The sequence below is a fragment of the Ambystoma mexicanum genome, chromosome 4q (genome assembly GCF_040938575.1).
Source record: "Ambystoma mexicanum isolate Mex_15411 chromosome 4q, UKY_AmexF1_1, whole genome shotgun sequence".
Taxonomy (NCBI): Eukaryota; Metazoa; Chordata; class Amphibia; order Caudata; family Ambystomatidae; genus Ambystoma; species Ambystoma mexicanum.
The window spans coordinates 461658881-461677361 of NC_090928.1; positions in this window are offsets into that span (position 1 = coordinate 461658881).

The window sequence follows — 18481 nt, forward strand, 5'->3', positions numbered from 1 at the left end:
TGGAACATTTTTTGTAAAATACTTTTTTGGGTACGGTTACTTGCAACTACATCAAGATTTATAGGAGCAGTGTTAGCAGTAGTGGCAGCTGAATTCTTGTTAATCACTTTCTGTTTCATTTTACAGTTTGAAAGAGGAGGCAACGTTTCTGTACTGGAAGCTTGTTTTGTTTCACTTAAGGACTGTATTAGATATTTTGTTTGAACTTTTTTTTACAAATTCTGCTAGAGATGGATTCTTATTTTGGACACATTTATTTTGATTTGCTCTACTTTTGCGTTGCTTTCTACAGACTTGCTTTTTAGTAGGCATTCTTTGGTGTCTGTTGGAAAAAAAGAAGGTATGGGTTGGGCTGTTCTACAATGTATGTGTGCTGTGTGCATGAGTGTCTGAGTATGATGGTAAGGATGTATGTGGAGGTGTGTGATTGTGCAATGGGCAGCTACAACTAGTTGGGAAGGCTATTCTTTTATTTGTGTGTTACTCTACGGGGGTTCAGATGGCAATACAAAGTAAGCTAGTGGTGAGGAAAAGCACTAATACTAAATCTAATGGTATAGAATTAAAACAGTTCTTTGTTCTGCAATACTAACATTCTAGGGGCTGATTCATGGAATTTGTGAGCTGAAAAATGGCACTTTGTGTGCTTTTCTGCCCGCAAAAACCCTGTTTAACAAATGTGGATTTGTGGACAGAATGGCACACAAATCCCCGTTTTTCGGCGCACAAATTTCATGAATCAACCCCCCAGTGTGTTTGAGTTACAGTTAGAACATTATGGTAATATTGTACTTACTTTTTTGTTTGGAATGAACAGGTTTCTTCTGAGTTGTTGTTTGTACTTCAGATGCTGCTGCTTTTCAGGAGAGTGGTCTTCACTGCAATTGTAAAAGAAAGAAGTTAGTAATTGTGTGTGTTTATAGCATTGTTGTTAATTTAGACATTGATTTTTATGTTTTTGTCGTAGTATTGTTGTTTGATAACTGAACAAAGTGTGTTCATGCGGTTTCCTTTTATGTGTAGCCTTTATATTTTACGTACAATCTGTTAGTTAAACATGCTTTGCAAATGAGTATAATACTAAGCGTATGAAACTCACTTGGTTTCTTAAGGGTGTGTTAATGGATGTTAGGAGATAGAAGAAATAATCATATACTTATTTTGCTATTTTTATAGGATAAATTGCAGAAACTGTATGGAAAAGCATGGAATGTATGCATTTGTTTGTGAAGGTGTGGGTAATAAAGCAGAAGGATATGATGTAGAGGCAGTGGTGTTTTTTCAGATGGGAGCTTTTCTAATGATAGTGTCTATCTGTGTGAGGGTATAAAGATGAGTTATCTCATCCCGGCTGTGTGTAATTTTATAATACACTACTAAGTGTTTTTCTACAATTATACTGTTATTTCTCCAATCTTTGAATATTAAATTACATTTTTTTAGATAGCTGTGTGTGTAAAAAAAGATAGCAGAGAGGTTTGGAAGGTACAGTTGATTATAGCAGACGGGAAAAATGACAGCAAATTCATTTTATAGGTTATGCATTTATAAGAGTTGTACATGCACTCTGCATAAAATATGCATACCTGTAGTTTGTATTCATGCATGTGTGTATGCATGCAGCTGCAAGTAGAAATCTTGGAGACTTGTACAGTCGTTTTTGTAGTAGGTGCTTTCCATTGACATGAGACGTGTACTCAGAGTGATCAACAGTACATTTGAAGTGCTGAACTATGATGATGGAGTTAGATGTAGAGGTCTTGGATGTGATTGGTGGATGGTTGTGTGACTGCTTAGCTGTATCCAATGAGGGAATGGCACAGAGAGTGAAGTGGAAACAGTAGGAGGGCTGTCTAAGAGTTACTCGCTCTGCGGACACCGCAACTATCCGCGGACACCACGGCTATCCGCGGACAGGGCGTGCCACATCCGGGGTTTTCCAGCAAATCCAGCATGGAAAGGGAACTGTAGGGATTAGCCAATCAGGTGTTGAGGTTGTGGATTTGTGTTGAAAGAGGCTGTGTGTAGTGAAGATGCAGAGGTGGAGAAAGCCAGGGTGTTGGTGGTTGGAGATATGTTTGTGCATGGTTTAGAACAGTATTCTAAATGCAGGAATGTGGCAAACAATTTTGATGTTAAAGTAGTGCAGGTGGTGTGGAGCACTGTGCCTGATTGCAATGTACAGGGAGTTGTACACGTTTGTGAAGATATGGGTAGGATGAACAGTCCCCATGTAGTAGTTTTGCACTGTGGTGCTTTGCATTTGGGCTATGTCAGTGCCTACTTTGTTAGCAGATTTGGAACACTTGGTTCAAGCAGTAATGAACGTCCTCCCAAATGCCAAAGTTCTTTTTTCTGGTTTAGTACCTAGGGCAATATGGGACAATAGTTCTGTTTTTTGTCCTCAGCAAAACATTGCTAGGTGTGCAATCAACCGAGGCATGTATGCTTTCATGCTTAGACCTGGTATTTTCTTTTATAATAATGAGAACATTGATTCTAGTAATGCTGTTTATTTTAAAGAAGAGGGGATTTCTTTATCTTTTATGGGACATGCGATGCTGTTTTGGAATATAATGGTTGCTTTGGAGAAGCTTATGTGAAGATTTTAGGAGTAAAGTAAGAACAAATACATTTTAAAAAAATACAAAATAACAGGTGTCTCTAAAGCATCTGCAAAAAAAAACCAAAAAGGCTCTTTTCAGAGCAAACCTCAAAGGGTAAATGGGGCACATTATTTAAATTGAAATTCATCATTATCAGATTTTCCAATATGTCCACGGACATGGCGGTTGACTGCGGACAGCACGTATTACATAGAGGGATTTCGGGGTGGAGAGGCATGCAAATGAGAATGAGTAGAGCAAGGGATTGGTCAATAAAGTTTACTGGGTGTGTTGTGTAAGGAGAGAGTTTGTCAGAAAGAATTTTTCCTGAGAGAAGAACAAATAGCTATGGCTGTGTGTTTCAGAAAAAAGATTACCTGGATTTTGGGAGACTCATGGATACATTGGTTGGAGGTGCATGCAGAATGCTGTGGAGTGGCTGCACATCTTGGATTCCCTCATGTGGAAGTGCACTGGCATGGAGTGTATGGAATAAAGTGGCTGGATTTGGTACCTCTCTGTGCTACTTTGGAGACACAGCATCATCCAGACATAATTATAATTCATTGTGGAGGGAACAGTGTCAGACATGTGTCTGGAATTTCTTTGCAATTTTCAATGAAAGAAGTACTTGGGAAGGTCATGGACATGTTTCCAGATTCGCAAGTAATTTTTTCTCGTATTGCACAGAGACAAAAATGGCTGCGTTTTTCTTCATTTGGTCCACAAATGGAGAAAGCGAGGCACAATGTCAATAAGGCTGTTTGTGCCTTTTTAAGAGATGTTGGCATGCCCTCTTTTCACAATGAAAACATTATGGGTCTGATTCGTGGACTTATGTGTGCCGAAAAATGGGCTTTGTGCCCCAAACTGCCCGCAAATCCCTGTTTCACAAATGGGGATTTGCGAGCAGAATGGCACACAAAGCCTGTTTTTCGGTGCACATAATTCCACGAATCTGCCCCTATGTTACGTAGCACATACATTTTTCGCAGAGATGTCGTACATCTTACTTATGCTGGCAATCCAATTTTTCTGCGAAATACACAAAATGAGTTGCAACCTTTTTTTTATATACATTAATACATTTTGCAACAGGTGTTAATCATTTGAAGTTTTTGAAATACAAAAAAACACCACCAAAAGGGTCTTTTCAGAGCCACCACTTCCTCCAATAGAAAAGTGAAATTGTTGTGATAGGGAGCACTCCCAAAAAATAAAGGTCCGCGGACTGTCCGCAGAGTCCCAAAAAATGCACAGGGCCCAGCACTATTTATTTGCCACTTCTATTTTTAAACTGTGAAAGGCGGCTCTGAAAAGAGCCTTTTTTTTATTTTTGTTGTTTTATATATTTTTTGGTTTTTTAAACACGACACACAAGGAAAGGAGGGAAAGGAGGCTAAGGAAGGGACACCAACCACAGAATAAGAAAGAGCAGGGGGAGAGAGGAAGTAGGGTGGGCCTTATTCAGGCAGTGGCCAGACCTTCTCATGCTCCTTGACCGCAGTCTCAAAAGCACTCTGAAGATTCTCCCCCCTGCAGAGTACTGCGTCGCAGTGCATAACCCAATATTGTGACCCTCGAAAAGTAAGAGTCAACAGCATCATGAATGGCCTGTGAGGCAGCTGGAGGGATGCGCTGTCCCAAAGGAGTGTCTCTTGTGGTGACAGGAGTGGAAACAGAGGATGTTGTAGAGGAACTCAACCTACTACGTTCCTCACATGGTATAACCTTTCGAAAGGCCCCACCATGGAACAACCTTAGGTGTTGCTTCATTGATGTCGTACCAAAGCTGTACGAACCAGGCCTCCCACAACTCCACACCATTTTGCACTGGTTGCAGGTGACCTTATTCGCACGCGATTTTGGCACTCCATCAAAAGTGGTAAACAACCGCCATACCCAAGACTCACGGCAGGTGCTGGTAGTAGGGACTTCCACTACCTCATCCTCTTCATCCTCTTCATCCATCTCCTCTACAACCTCAGACCTGTTTCCCTCAGCAGGACTATGGGGACGTGGCGGTGGTGGAGGGGGTGGGGGTGATGATGCCAATGCAGGAGTAACTGATGCAATTTGGGATGCCATCAGGAACCAGGAAGCAAAGGCAACGAAATCAGCAAAAACAGGTCAATGTGCCAGGTTAATCTAAAGTACTGGAAAGACAATGCTCTGTCAGGTAGCCATAAGCACAATGAGGATCAGCTCGGGGTCCCGGACAGTGTCCGCTAATCAAGACACACGCTCAGCGTGGGTGTGGTCACATGATGACGTAGCAAACACATTTGTGAATGGGACGGGTGTCCGCAGGACACCAAATGTGCAGCGACGGTTGTGCGCATGCACGCGGGTGTTCTACGGACAGTGTTCGGGTCCTCAATCTAATTAAAGTGCGACACACGTGCGACAGACAGTTACGGACAGGAGCGATGTTCGCAGGACCCATTGCGTGTGGTGCGCATGTGTGTAGATGTTCTAAGGACAGTGTGGACACTCCCATTTTAATTAGGAACAGTACAGACAGGTATAGAGTCCTTAGGACACTTCCATCTTGGTTAATTGTGGACATTCCAGACACCAAGTGTGTTCTAAGAACAGTTCCATCTTGATTGTGGACAGTAAGGACAGGTATAGTGTCCTTAGGACACCTCCATTTTGGTTAATTGCAGATATTCCGGACACCGAGTGTGTTCTAAGAACAGTTCCATCTTGATTGCGGACAGTACAGACAGTTATAGTGTGAAATCAAAAAGAAGATATCGAGGCTGAGTACCCCAAAAGGAAATACACCAAACGCGGGTTACAAAGAAAGATACAAAGATCTTTATTCTATACTGAACAGTTTCAAAGGACAAAGCAACAGATAGCTATCGGGCCCTCAGTACAACACAGCGAACTCCAGCCCTGTTCGGTGTGCTCAGTGAGTGGGACTGTACATTAGAATAGTCGCACCTTTTATACAGTTTGAAACATGTCGACCAGCCCACCTACAAGTTAATACATCATGGATCTAGGGTTCATGCCGAGTTCATGCATCTATACATTTAGGGTTTACCATTAATACATTCATCAACAAGTTACACTAGCAACAGTGTGTCTTCAGATTTCTCATCAAGCCTTCTCATACATCTTTATACAATGCAGTTAAACAAGTGTTCACATTTCAATATTTGAATATATTATGTTTAATATGTGCTCGTGGATTAACTTTGTTGGTGCAGGTAACCCTCTATACACAGGTCAACGAAGGACAAGGTCTCAGTTCATGACCCCAACATGTGGCCTGCAGGCAAGTTACATATTAGTTTGTACACAGAGGTCAAGACGGCCATGTTACATTCGGAATGACACTGTCCACCATTTTAGAACACAGGGTGACTTTGTAGAGAGAATCTAAAATGGCGGGTGAACCTAAAATGGCAGATTACACTGATCTAAGGTCCAGACCTTGTAATGCTGACTTCTTCGCAAAGCAGCTTGGCTTAGGCCAATATAGATATATTCATACTGTATAGGAGGCGCAATATGATTTTCTGTTCTACAAACCCTCCTTTTGGCCTATGCCAAGTGCTAAAACTACTTCTGATCACTTTACGAACAACTCCACGTCCCAACGTCCATACACCCTGAATCATTATCGGAAATATCTATTGCCATTAGATCAGTTATCAAAATTTCTTTCAGCACATATTCATTGGAGTTCTTGTCTGGGGCGTGTACCTTGCGTCCAAATGTACCCATCGCCTGTGTGCAACATCCCCCTAACATTGAACACATACTAGGAAGACACTGTATACAGCAACAAAGAAACAACAAAATTCCAAAAATGATCAGCAAGACCGAACGTACCTTCCAACCCCAAGATCGCAAGAAGTCCCAAAACCAAGCGCTAAGATCCCAGTTTCCCTCGGGAGCGTGCACGTCTGAATTTAGGACGTGCAGATTTTGTATTGCCTTGAAAATAGTTATAGAGGAATCTGGCACGAAAACACAGCAAGCGGACCCCACTAATTTACACACTCCACCACGTTCAGCAAGAATGACATCTAATGCCATCCGGTTCTGAAGTGCTATTAATCTTATTGCTTTCTGTTCTAATGTCATATTATAGAGTATGTCCATGGTCCAGTTGATGGTTTTCTTCAGTAGTCTCGCTAGTTTCCTGATATCTTCACAGTTCATTATTTGTCCCAAAAATGGCACAAAGGATTTCGCTACGTCTCCCAGAACTTTTGCTGAAGTGTCACCATCCTTGTCCAGCCGTGGACGAGCCTTTGAAACCTCTACAGTACTGGCTATGAATACCCTGAATAACAGGATCCCTAAATAACAAGTTCCCTGCCAGTCCCTGGGTAACCATGGAATTGCTACATTACCGCAAACAAAGTAGACAGGTTCACCTACATACAAAGGTCTGTCTTCCCCAGTAAAATTCGCAACCTTGGCGCAACCGTTAAAATCTCCCATTGACTGAGTACCATTCCTCTGTATGCAGAAAGAAACTGAATCGGGGCTATGGTTAACAGTGTAAGAAGGAGGCGTGGCATTCTTATTGCATATAAGAGCCATTTTAAAAGAAATCAAAGATTGGAAATGATCAGAAGGCCTAATAGAGGCAACGTTGAGCTTAGTCCTATTTGCGAAAAGCGAGCAACCTAAGGGAGCCAAAACACGTTTCTCCAACTGATTCCAATTAGTCCCATCAAAGATCCCTGAGATGCTGTTGTTCCAGCGACCAAAGAACAGTGCTCTAAGAGAAGCATAACAAGCAGTTGTCAAAGGTAAATGATGAATATACCAACCTAGCCCTTTATCCCCATGTTGCGGTAAATGTGCACAAACCCAACAGTTGGATTTATTAAAAATAGCATGTGTAGCGTTCATGATGAGTAATAACGTATTATTGTAATATCTCTGTCTATGCTGAGAATCCCTAGGAGATAGAGTGTGCAGATGCACAAAAGGAGTAGAAACAATAGGTACATTTTCAGTCGGTAACACATTTTCTAACGGATGTACTTCTTCTAGATACCAGAAGCCTTGAACAATGACTTATTATAAAACCAATTAACATTATAAAAAGACAGCAGTACGTTCTCGGGCCCAAATAGTTTGTCCATTTTCACAGCTGGTCACATGTTCATTTATTAGTCCTGTACGAGCGCTAGCGGTTGCAGGCATTGTAATCTTCAAACAAACGCGCCAATGTTATTAGCTGGCGACCTCCAGGGCGAGCGACTTCTTAGTCCTTCCACAAACCCTAGCATACAGAATCCCTGTATAAACAGTAGATCAGGCAAAAAAAAGGCAATCCCTTGATGATTTTCCTCGATCGCACAGCCGAACCATGCAGTAGGTCTATTTCCTAGGTCGCAGATCGTACCTCGTGCTTCCTGGTACTGAGTGATCTGAAAACAACGTGTCGTCACTTCCCATTGGAAGCGATGTATCAAGAACAAGAGAGGATGCAAGATCTGGCACAACAGTTTCTGGAAACAAAACTTTTGGAGAGTGTGGAGACAAAATGGCTGTTTCCCCAGGCCTCACGGGCTCAGAGAGAGTCTCTGACGCACTCTCAATGCTGTTTACTGCTTCGGGATCGTTGATTGCAGTACTGATGAGGGGTTCTGTTTCTTCTGTATTGTATGGCACTGGGTGTGGGACCTTCTTGGTGTGGGTTGCATGGATCCAATTCTTCCTGCCCGACACCCGCACCTCCGTTTGCGTGACCAGCAGGACTTGGAAGGGTTCTCGCCACCGAGGTGCAAGGCAAGATGATCGCTCAAAAGCTTTAACAAGAACCCAGTCACTGGGCCATATGCTGTGACCGGGGCCCTTGTATCGTACAGGTAAAGCCTCTTGCACCTGGTGCTAAATCAAATACAGGTTTTTAGTCAACTGGCTACAATAATCTGAAAGAAGTACATTTTCCACATTTCGCAGTGAATGATTTTTCGGAAGGTTCCAGATATTAGCAGGCCTCCCCATAACCACCTCAAAGGGAGAGAGCCCAGTCTTAGATTGAGGGGTCGTTCGCATAGACAACAACACGATCGGTAAGGCGTCCGGCCATTTTAATTTGGTGCCGGCACACATCTTAGCAAGCTTGTTTTTGATGATGCCGTTGTGTCTTTCCACTAATCCAGCACTCTGAGCGTGTCTGGCCGAATGGAACCGTTCATCGATCTGAAGAATTACAGCAGCGATAAAATGTGGACCATTGGCCGACCAGATGACTCTTGGGAGCCTAAACCTAGGAAAATATTCTTTTAACATTGTCTTTGCAGTAGTCATGGCTGTAGCGTCTTTAACAGGAAAAGCCTCAACCCATTGGCTAAAAGCACAAATGTGTTAAGGGACTTCAATTCAGCACTCCAACTAAGTCAATGCCTGGTCTGGGATGCCCAAGGGAAGCCCTTATTTATATATTTTTATGACAAGTTCATAGATCTGGATGATAAACCCTTGTATAACGCCACTCTCTTTGAATCCCCCTGACCTCACTGAGCCAAGAAGTAGGTTTGTTTTGCAAATTAACAGATTTATTTGAAAATTAAACAATATATATATATCACACTTTTATAATAAATTAATATTTGATTGCACACTTATGAATAAGACAGTGATCAACAATGGCGCAATGGACCACGGACGTGAGCATTTGCATTGCAATGGAGAAAAGAGTCTACACGGCTAGGGGATGTCCTGAGAAAGGCCAAAAATTTGGCAAAAATGGGAAGACACACACTTAGAGGTAGCCTCCACCAACAAACCGGGCTAACACCCAAAGACATGTGTGGGAACCTAAAATTATGTGAGACTAGTGCAACAAACGCAATTAGATGTGTTAAGAGACTCCATTGTATTGGACCCATAGTGTGAAGTTGTTGCTGGGTGGGAAAGGGAATTAACCGTTACCTTGCTGCGCGATGCTGCATGTTTTTATGTCTAAAAAACAATAAAATGTTATATTTTAAAAAAACAATGGATAATATTACACTAGCACACTTTTGTGATCACTTAGGAGTTGGTAGGAAGGATAAGGTAGCTGAGAATGCTTTTATGGTTTCAAGGAAAAACAATGGTGGAAAGAATGCAGCACAGAAATAAACTGATATGGTTTCAACAAGAGAGAATATAATCACTTTTCCCCTTGTGGCAATTCACTCCCCTCTATGCAGTATAAAGAGGTGGAAGGAGAGCACACCATTTTCAGGAATACAATGAAAATACAATGCAATGTTCAATTACCCCCAGCAAGCCTAGAACAACCGGTATGCTTTTAAACACAGGCAAAAATACTTAAATGTGATTTGCAAAGAAGTGAAAATATGCTAAAAATGATTTTAATTCCCTATAGGAGATTCAGGGTAGGTGACAGCTACTTTGAATTAGTTCAGGTCAACACTAGCAATGATTCATGAGGGATTACCAGGTTGAAAACGAATTTCAGCAATGCAATGCAAAAGACAGCAATTTTTTTACAAGTGGTGAAATGACCTAGTTGCAATTCGCGGCACTTTTTCCGAATGCGTCGAGCGCGATTACGGAAAAACTATTAGGAATAGGAAGTCGGTTCCAAAGATACAGACAATTTTGTGGAGGTAGATTTTCAGAAATAAATTAATGATTCAGAATGGCAAGTGAAACTTTCGCAGCTTTAAAATCACAGAATGAACACGCGATTTCTAATGCAGTTCTAGGCAGATTGAATTGGATGGGATAAGCTTATTTTAAACTAATTGATGACTATGCACAGTTCCGGCTGGGTACTCACACTATAAATTTGAAATAGGCTGTCAAGATCTGGTCAGGTTGGCTGCGGTTCCCTCGCCACGGCACGGTCTCTGGCACCGGTTCTGCTCACAGCGATCTAGTCTGGGTCTGGTCTGCGGTTCTGGATCTCTGGTTCTGGTCTCGGCACTGCACAGCGGTCTGGTCTGGGTCTCTCTGAATACAGCACTGCTTTCTGGGTTCTGGCACAGGGTTCTAGCCAGAATCAAACAGCTCGCCCGGCTGTTGAATAGTTTGGTAGGTTGCTGGATTCTGAGGCCTGCTGAGAAGGATTCAGCTTTTGGACTAGGCCTCTCTGCTGCAAGTTCTGAAGTCTGGAATCTAAGTTCTGGTCTCTGGAGATTGTCTGGTCCGGCAAAATGCTTCTCAAGAAATCAGTTTGAAGTGGAAAGTGAATGTCCCTCCCTGGGTCTCAATAACTCCTTTTATGTCTTTTGAAAGTGGGTGGGAAGGCTGACTTTCTATGCCCAACCCTCTGAGGAGCCTGATAGGTTAGAGAATCTATCATCCTCTGATTGGGGAAGAAATTGAAGTGTCATCGTGATGAGGTAGGTTTATGGGTCAGAGTATCCTCCCCTTGTCAATTTGCACACAAATCTATTTTTGATCCAAATACATATTTATCTATGTACAATTTTTCAAATATTACATGTCAAATTAACATATTTTCTGTAGCACCAAACCATCCGATCCCTGTCTTTGTAAGATGTCGTGTCCACTCCTGACAGAATTCTGCCCTTTTCATCCAGAACACAACCTCTAAACTTTTCCAGAATTTACACAAACATGCGCAAGGAATATGGGCATCAGATGATAAAGCGTCAGATTTTTAACATATAGACATTTGGAGTAATACCTTATTTTCCGCTAACACCCCACAGAACACACCAGAGTCCTAACACCTCTTAAAATGTGCACAGAAAAATCACAAGAATAAATGATATTATTATATAATTTTGACAATTTCGTACTATGAATTATCCATCTTTTTAAAATTATGCTCTGGCACAGAGGGGTGCGGTTTCCCAAAGCACATGGTGGAATTTCTGGTTTGTTCACTTTCTCCAAGCTCAGCTTGCTCACAGAGGCCCTGCTCCTCCCAGTTTCTTCCAAGAGGAAGCCATTTACGACCCCTGATTTAGCATTTGCCTGGAGCAAAGGGAAGTTCATTGTTCTATTTCCCTGCTCCCAGGTGCTCCTCCCCTGATTCAATCAGAGAGGTGTAATCTCCTTTTGGTGGGAACAGCAGAAGGCAGCCAGGCCTGTGAATGCAGTTGCTGGGCAAGTTTCAACTCCTGTCGGGGGTAGTTGCCGGGCAGAATTCAATCTCTTCAAGCCAGGCTTCCGCTAAATGTCACTTTTGTTCCAGTTTTCTTCATTCAAATCAAACTTATAATTTTTACACATGCAGCTAGAACGCTGATTCTAAGTTCAAAACTATGACATTTAAACAGTTGCAAACTATGTGACACTCAACAGTAGGTTACTCATTTATTTTAAACATTTAGATTTTAGTGGCTTTCAGTCCAATTTCACTTAAACTGCTGACATCCACAGCTAAGCCAGTTTTTTCATAAACATTGCTTTAGGCTCTTCATCTTTCCAGATTTTGTATGCACACAAGACTACATTTTGCCAAATGTCTGCTGGTGTTCAGTGAGATTTTTGAATATCTTGCAATGTTTAAAATAGGCATTTTTAGCTTGTATTTCAGAGAAACAAATGTGATTTCAAAGCACTTTTTGAGCTAACAGGCACTGCTGTTTTTCCTTTGGCACCACGTTTCACTCATGGCGCTTCTGGCCCATCACGCTTCGCACTGGTGGGTGGCAGGTCAGGCGACCATTTTGGTGTGTGCAAAACTGCGCGGTTTCCTGGATTCTGGTGCAAATGTGGGCTTTTCAGCCATCTTGGATTTTCTAAGCCCACAGCACCAAATGTTGTAGCCTAATAATTCAAACGTGGGTCAAGACACCTGACAAGCCCCCCCACCCGACTGTACTTTGATTTCAAGTCGAGGGGGAGTCGGGTGCAAAGGATGTTTTGATCCACGCGCTTGGATATCCGCATCATCTTCTTCCTATTCCGCAGATGGCACAGTTCAGCATGTTTTCCTCCATCAGGGTGGATCGATCAGTTCTCCTCGCCCGTCCTGATGGGAGTTTCGGGTGGTACCCCAGGCCCCTCATATCTTTGCTCTCGCTCCCCGGGTCATCCTCCTTGGTCAGTCTCCATGGTTTCATCTCTCCTAGGATGACAAAGCAAAGCGGCAGAAACATATTCGTAGACATTTCACCACCACTATTAATGGTGGGGTGAACATATACATTTTATATATCTGGAAACATTTGCATTCAAGAATCATGGAATTTTATAGGCTATATGTGGAATATTTTAGGGTTGGAACTGTATTACTCTGGAGCGGCCCCCTATGGGATTGCAGAGGACTCCTCCAGTTGCTGCAGAGTGTGCCTGGGATGGCAATACTTTAGCTGATTTATATGGACCCACTTGTCTTCCCCTTCTGCCAAACTACCTTTGGAGGATACAGATCTTGTAGGCGACTGGGGAGATCTTGTTTACAATTTCAAAAGTTCCCTTCCATGTAGGCAGAAATTTTCGCTGTTTGGCCTGGTTCCTTTGGAAATTGCATAGATAGACCCGGTCTCCCACATTGTATTCTTTCCTGGTAGTCTTCAGGTCATAGTGAGTTTTCATACTCTCGGCTGATCTTTCTAGATTCCGCTGAGCATAGGCAAAAGCATGTTGGAGGTGTTTCCTTAAATTCTCAATGTATTCATGAGTTGTGGAGGCATTTATTAATGTCTGCTCTTGGGTCCTGTAGAGCAAATGGTGGGGAAGCACCATCTTGCGTGCAGTCATCAGCTCAAACGGTGACATTTTAGTTGAAGATGAAGGGGTAGATCTGATGGCCATTAGGACCAGTGGTAATCGGATATTCCAACTTGGCCCAGACTCTGCCACAAACATTTTTAATATGCTCACAATGGTTATGTTGTATCTCTCTACTGCACCAGAAGAGGCTGGCTGGTAAACAATATGTAGCTTCCTTTTAACCCCCAGTATCTCCCACATCTTAGTCATTACTTTGCTGGTAAAATGGCTACCTCTGTCTGACTCAATCCTTTGGGGTAGACCAAAACGTGAAACGATGTGGTTGATCATCAGGGCAGCTGCTGCTTCTGCCTTGCAGTTTGGGGCCGGGAGACATTCCACCCATTTAGTAAATAAGCATGTCACCGTCAACATGTACTTATTTTCCCTAGCAGAGCGAATCACGGAGCCTATGAAGTCGACTTGAAAATCTGACCATGGCAGTGTCATCCCCCTCTTTTGGAGAGGTGCACGGTGTGTGAGGGATGTTGGCTGAAATTGTGCACACACAAGACAACCCTTCAAGTATTGGTCGAGGTCCTGCCCCATGTGTGGCCAGTATGCAACCTCTCTTAAGATCTCTAGTGTTGTATGGAACCCCCTATGACCGGCGGTGGCCACATCATGGGCATGACTTAACATCAGGCTTCGGAATGAGGTAGGGACCACCCACTGATCATGGCCAACTTGGGATTTCCTTACCAGCAAACCATCTTGGATTCGGAACATTTTTGGACATTTCATCAACACTCTAAGGTCATCTTTCCCAATGTAATCGGTATCCGTCAGGGGAAAGTTCTCAGGGTCCTCAATGTGTTGGTAAAACTTCTCAATTATTGTATCCCCTTTCTGAACCGTGATCAAATCAGCATCTGGGGTCTCCTTACTCCATTGTGCAGTTGAAAGATCATTGTGAGCATTTGTCTGGGACCTAGTGATAGCAGTGACCTGGATTTCCCCCAACAGGGACTCAATCTCTATTAGATCCCCTTGGATGGTCCTGGTTTTGGCCAGCTGATCAGCTAAGTCATTTCCAGTTTTGTCTGGTCCCTCTACTTTGGAATGACCCTTGATCTTTTTCCAGTAGATGGTCATCCCATTCACTGTGACCAGATCATCAATGTTTTGAATTAACTTCCCATGTTTCAAGGGTTTGTTATTAGCACATAACATGCCTCTGGTTTTCCAATTAACCAGGTGCTTCACGAACCCGTTCCGTACATAAACTGAATCTGTGATTATGACCAGTTCGTGGAGTTGATGTTGGACAGCAGTGAGGATGGCTTGATACACAGCCATCAACTCTGCCATCTGACTACTTCGGGCACCAATTTTGTATCCAGCGGAGGGTTCTGGGGACTCATTCACTCATGCATTCCCTACGCCGACCACAAGTTCTTTTTCCCTGTTGTCAACATGGTAAGAGCATCCATCCACATAGACAGTGGGCATTCCCTCACACTTGTCTTCTTCAAAGACTTTGTGTGGGGAATTAAGGTATGCCTCCATGTTGTCCTTGATTTTTAGACTTTCGTCCTCGAGACAGTTTTCTCTGGCACAATCATGCAAGTCAGCCAGACCATGCGCGAAGGGACTCTTCTTGTTTTGGCCATATTTGACCTCCACAGGAAAGCCTTGCATTGACAGAATCCAGGAAGTAATTCGGGAATTTCTCACATTTCCGGCTCGGATTCTGTCACTTTGGAGGTATTGCAGTGGCTGGTGTGGCGTCTCCACTATGATGTGTTCCCCGTGGATAAACGGGTGGTAATTCTTCAATGCCCACACCGTTGCCAGGAGTGCCTTCTCTCAATCATTGAATTTTTCCTCCACAGAGGATAAAGTTTTGCTCGCATAGGAGATTACTTTATTGACCTTGTCATGCCTTTGATATAATACTGCAGTCAAGCATGTATTAGAGAACCCTGTCTCCAAGAAAAACTCCTTGTTTCTGACAAGGTAAGCTAGGCAAGGCGCCTGTGAGAGGCTTCTTTTGAGCTGTCATACTGCCTCGGATTGTTCTGGACCACATTCCCACTTGACCCCCCCTTCAAGAGATGAATCAGGGGTGTGGTGATCTCTGCGTAGCCCTCAATGAACTTTCTACTGTAATTAGTCAGTCCAAGGAGGCTCCTTAGTTCCCGCAGAGTTGTGGGGTCTTTCAGTTTCTGAAGTGCTTCCACTTTCTTTTCCTGGGACAGAGACCCTGACGAGTAATCTCATGCCACAAGAAATTAACACAGGTTCTACACCACTGTGCTTTCTGAAAGGAAAGTTTTGCTCCAGCAGCCCTCAACTGGGTCCGAACATAACGGATCTCCGCTATGTGTTCCTCCACAGATGAACTTTTGATGAGGACATCATCTACATAAGCCAGGTTACTCCTCGCACCCAGGTCGGGCATGGCCTTATGTAGAAAAATGTTGAATTAATTGCCCGAGTTGAGGTATCTGAAGGGAGTTCGGGTCCATGTGTACTGCTGGCCCCCAAAGGTAAAAGCCAGTCTGTATTGGTCCTCCCTACTGACAGGCACGGTCCAGTATCCATTGGTCAGGTCTATTGCAGTGAATACCTGTGACCCCTGGATCTGGGCCAGCCCTTGGTCAATGTATGGAAGAGACCTTTGGGAAGTATGGACCCGTTTGTTGAGCTCCCTAAGGACGGCACAGAGTCTCCATTGGCCGTTTGGCTTCAATATTCCCAGCACTGGATTATTGAAGGTGCTGTGTACTGGACAGATTATTTACCCGGGACTCAAGGTTCTTAATTATTTCAGTAAGGAACTCCATGGATGCGAGAGGCAAGCGATATTGCTTCACAAACACTGGAGTCATGCCAGGGTCCGTGGGAATTGTTGTTGTGTGGATGTTGGTGCGACCACAATCATATGAGTCTACCGCAAAGAGATCTTGGAAATCCAAGAAAACTTGTTTCAACTTTTGCTTCTGTTCCAGAGTCACACAGGCATCAGCTAGGTTGACTCTCTCTTCCACCATCTGCCTTAAGCCTGGAAAGACTTCTGGTTTTGCTATCTCAGCGGCCTCCTCCAGCTGGCTGGAAAAGTCCCTGGACAGAGTGCTGATTTGGACTGGAAGCTTCAGATGGGAAAGGCAGCCTTCATGGACCTGGAAAATCACCTCATCCCTTCTGAAGTCACAAGTCATATCTTCCTTACTTTAAGGGCCGGAAGTGTACACCAGGAAGTTCCCCCCATGCCGGGTAAAGATCCTGTCTGGTGTTGGGTTGTCATCACTGTCACTGTCAAAACAGTCCTTGGGGATTGGTCCTAACAGTTCATTTCCTAAATCAATGGAAAAATGTCGGTCATCAACCGCCATTCCAATAATGGTGCATGCGGCTAGATTAACACTCTTTAAGTCGCTGTTATCCACCTCTATTGGAATGGTGTCATGTTCTATGTTGACTAATGGTATTGGGTTTACCCCCAACCCTTGCTGAAAGGGGCCCCTGGGAGACCCTGACGTCTATGGAAACAAGGCGGGTCACCACACACGATAGAGACGCCAGACACAAGGTTGTATTCCCAAAGCTGGGGTTTTATTGCAATAACACCCATCTTCATTGGGTTTCTTTGAACTTGGTGTGATGATGGACATCTCCGACCACTATGACACCTTCAAACATCTATTCTAGTAACAATTTGCAATTTTTTAGTGCGTAGGCATCTTTCGGTTATTGAATAGAACATGGCGCTTCTGTTCTTGGAAGCGAACTACATACAGAGGGAGTTGTATTCCAGATCTTGCTATCTATCAGGTGCTATTCGTGTCCTGGGAGCCGACATGCTCTTAGCAGGCTCAGCAAAGGGGGGCCGTTAGAAAAGCATAATTCAAGCCTTTAGCGGTATTATTCTAACATATTCTACCATATAACAAGACTGGCTGGCAGCTGTGAAATGCCCTGCGGCTCTCCTTCAAGGCTACATTAAGGAGGGAGCCGGGCATTCTTCCTGGCGCTGCCTACGTTTGTGTTTCAGCGAAACTCTTGTTATCCTCTCGGCCCTGTGGCCTTGTCCTTTTCATATACAGACAACAATGTTCCACAGTCGAGCAGTCTAAGCGGAAAATATACTGCAAAGCAATAGCAACAGAAAGAAATGAGCAATGGTTAGAAAACAAAAATGGCGATTCTTGTTACATCAAAATGGCCGTTCATTGGAAAACTCGAAAACCTATATTCTGTCATATCGTGCATGAGACAGTTGGCCCACGGCCACCAAAATGCATTTGCGGTCTCAAATTAGATTTCTAGACTGACATGCTGTTGGAGAGAAGCATTTAGATGAATATAAGCATCATTTCCCCTTGCACTTTTCCCTTTCCCCTCCCCCTGCACTTGCGCGGTCTTAATGACACCTGGCCTAGTAGGATCGTTGACTGTCTTCCCCTTGTTCCCCCCTCCCTGACTCGTCGCGCCTTGAAACACTTGTGTATAGGCGCGTTACAAATGCCATATCATATCATATCATATCAGGGTTTTTCAATTTTTGTCCTCTTTTAAATTTCACTTCAAGGGAGAATTGTCAGGTCCTTTTTGGGATGGTGACTTTCTCTTTGATCTGAATTTCAACTGCATAAGGTAGCAATTGAGCTGACCTAAATGCTTTTTTTGTATCATCAAAGCCCATGGGATTATCCACTAATCGGGACCAAGCATTGAAGTTTATTAGGTCCAAACTAATGGCAAAGCGATTGAGAATGTCATTGCCTAAGTAAAAGGCGGCAGTGATGTCTCGCACGACCCAACAATTATGGACTATGCTCTTGTTGCCAATGGAGATTTTGAGCATGCACCTGCTTGGAAGGAGATGTTTGGAATTGGGTGTTTTCAGATCCATTTCCCATTTGTCTATCAGTTTGAATGTGGGAATGGCTGGATCTTTTGGGAGTTGGCGGAACATGGCTTAGTTGATGAAGCTCTTACCGTTGATCACACACACTCGAGCGAGAACAGAGTCCTTCCCATCATTAACTGAACAGGGATGAACAACTGCTCTCCAATTTGCTGAATATCAGCCAGGCTCTGAGCTGATTTCGCATCTTTCTGGACTATGGGAGTGGGAATGTCTGATTGTGGATTAGTAAAGAATTTCAGAGTGTTTCATTCCAGTGTGGAATACCACCTTAAACTGGAAGGAAGGTTGATTTTCATAAATAGAGAGGACT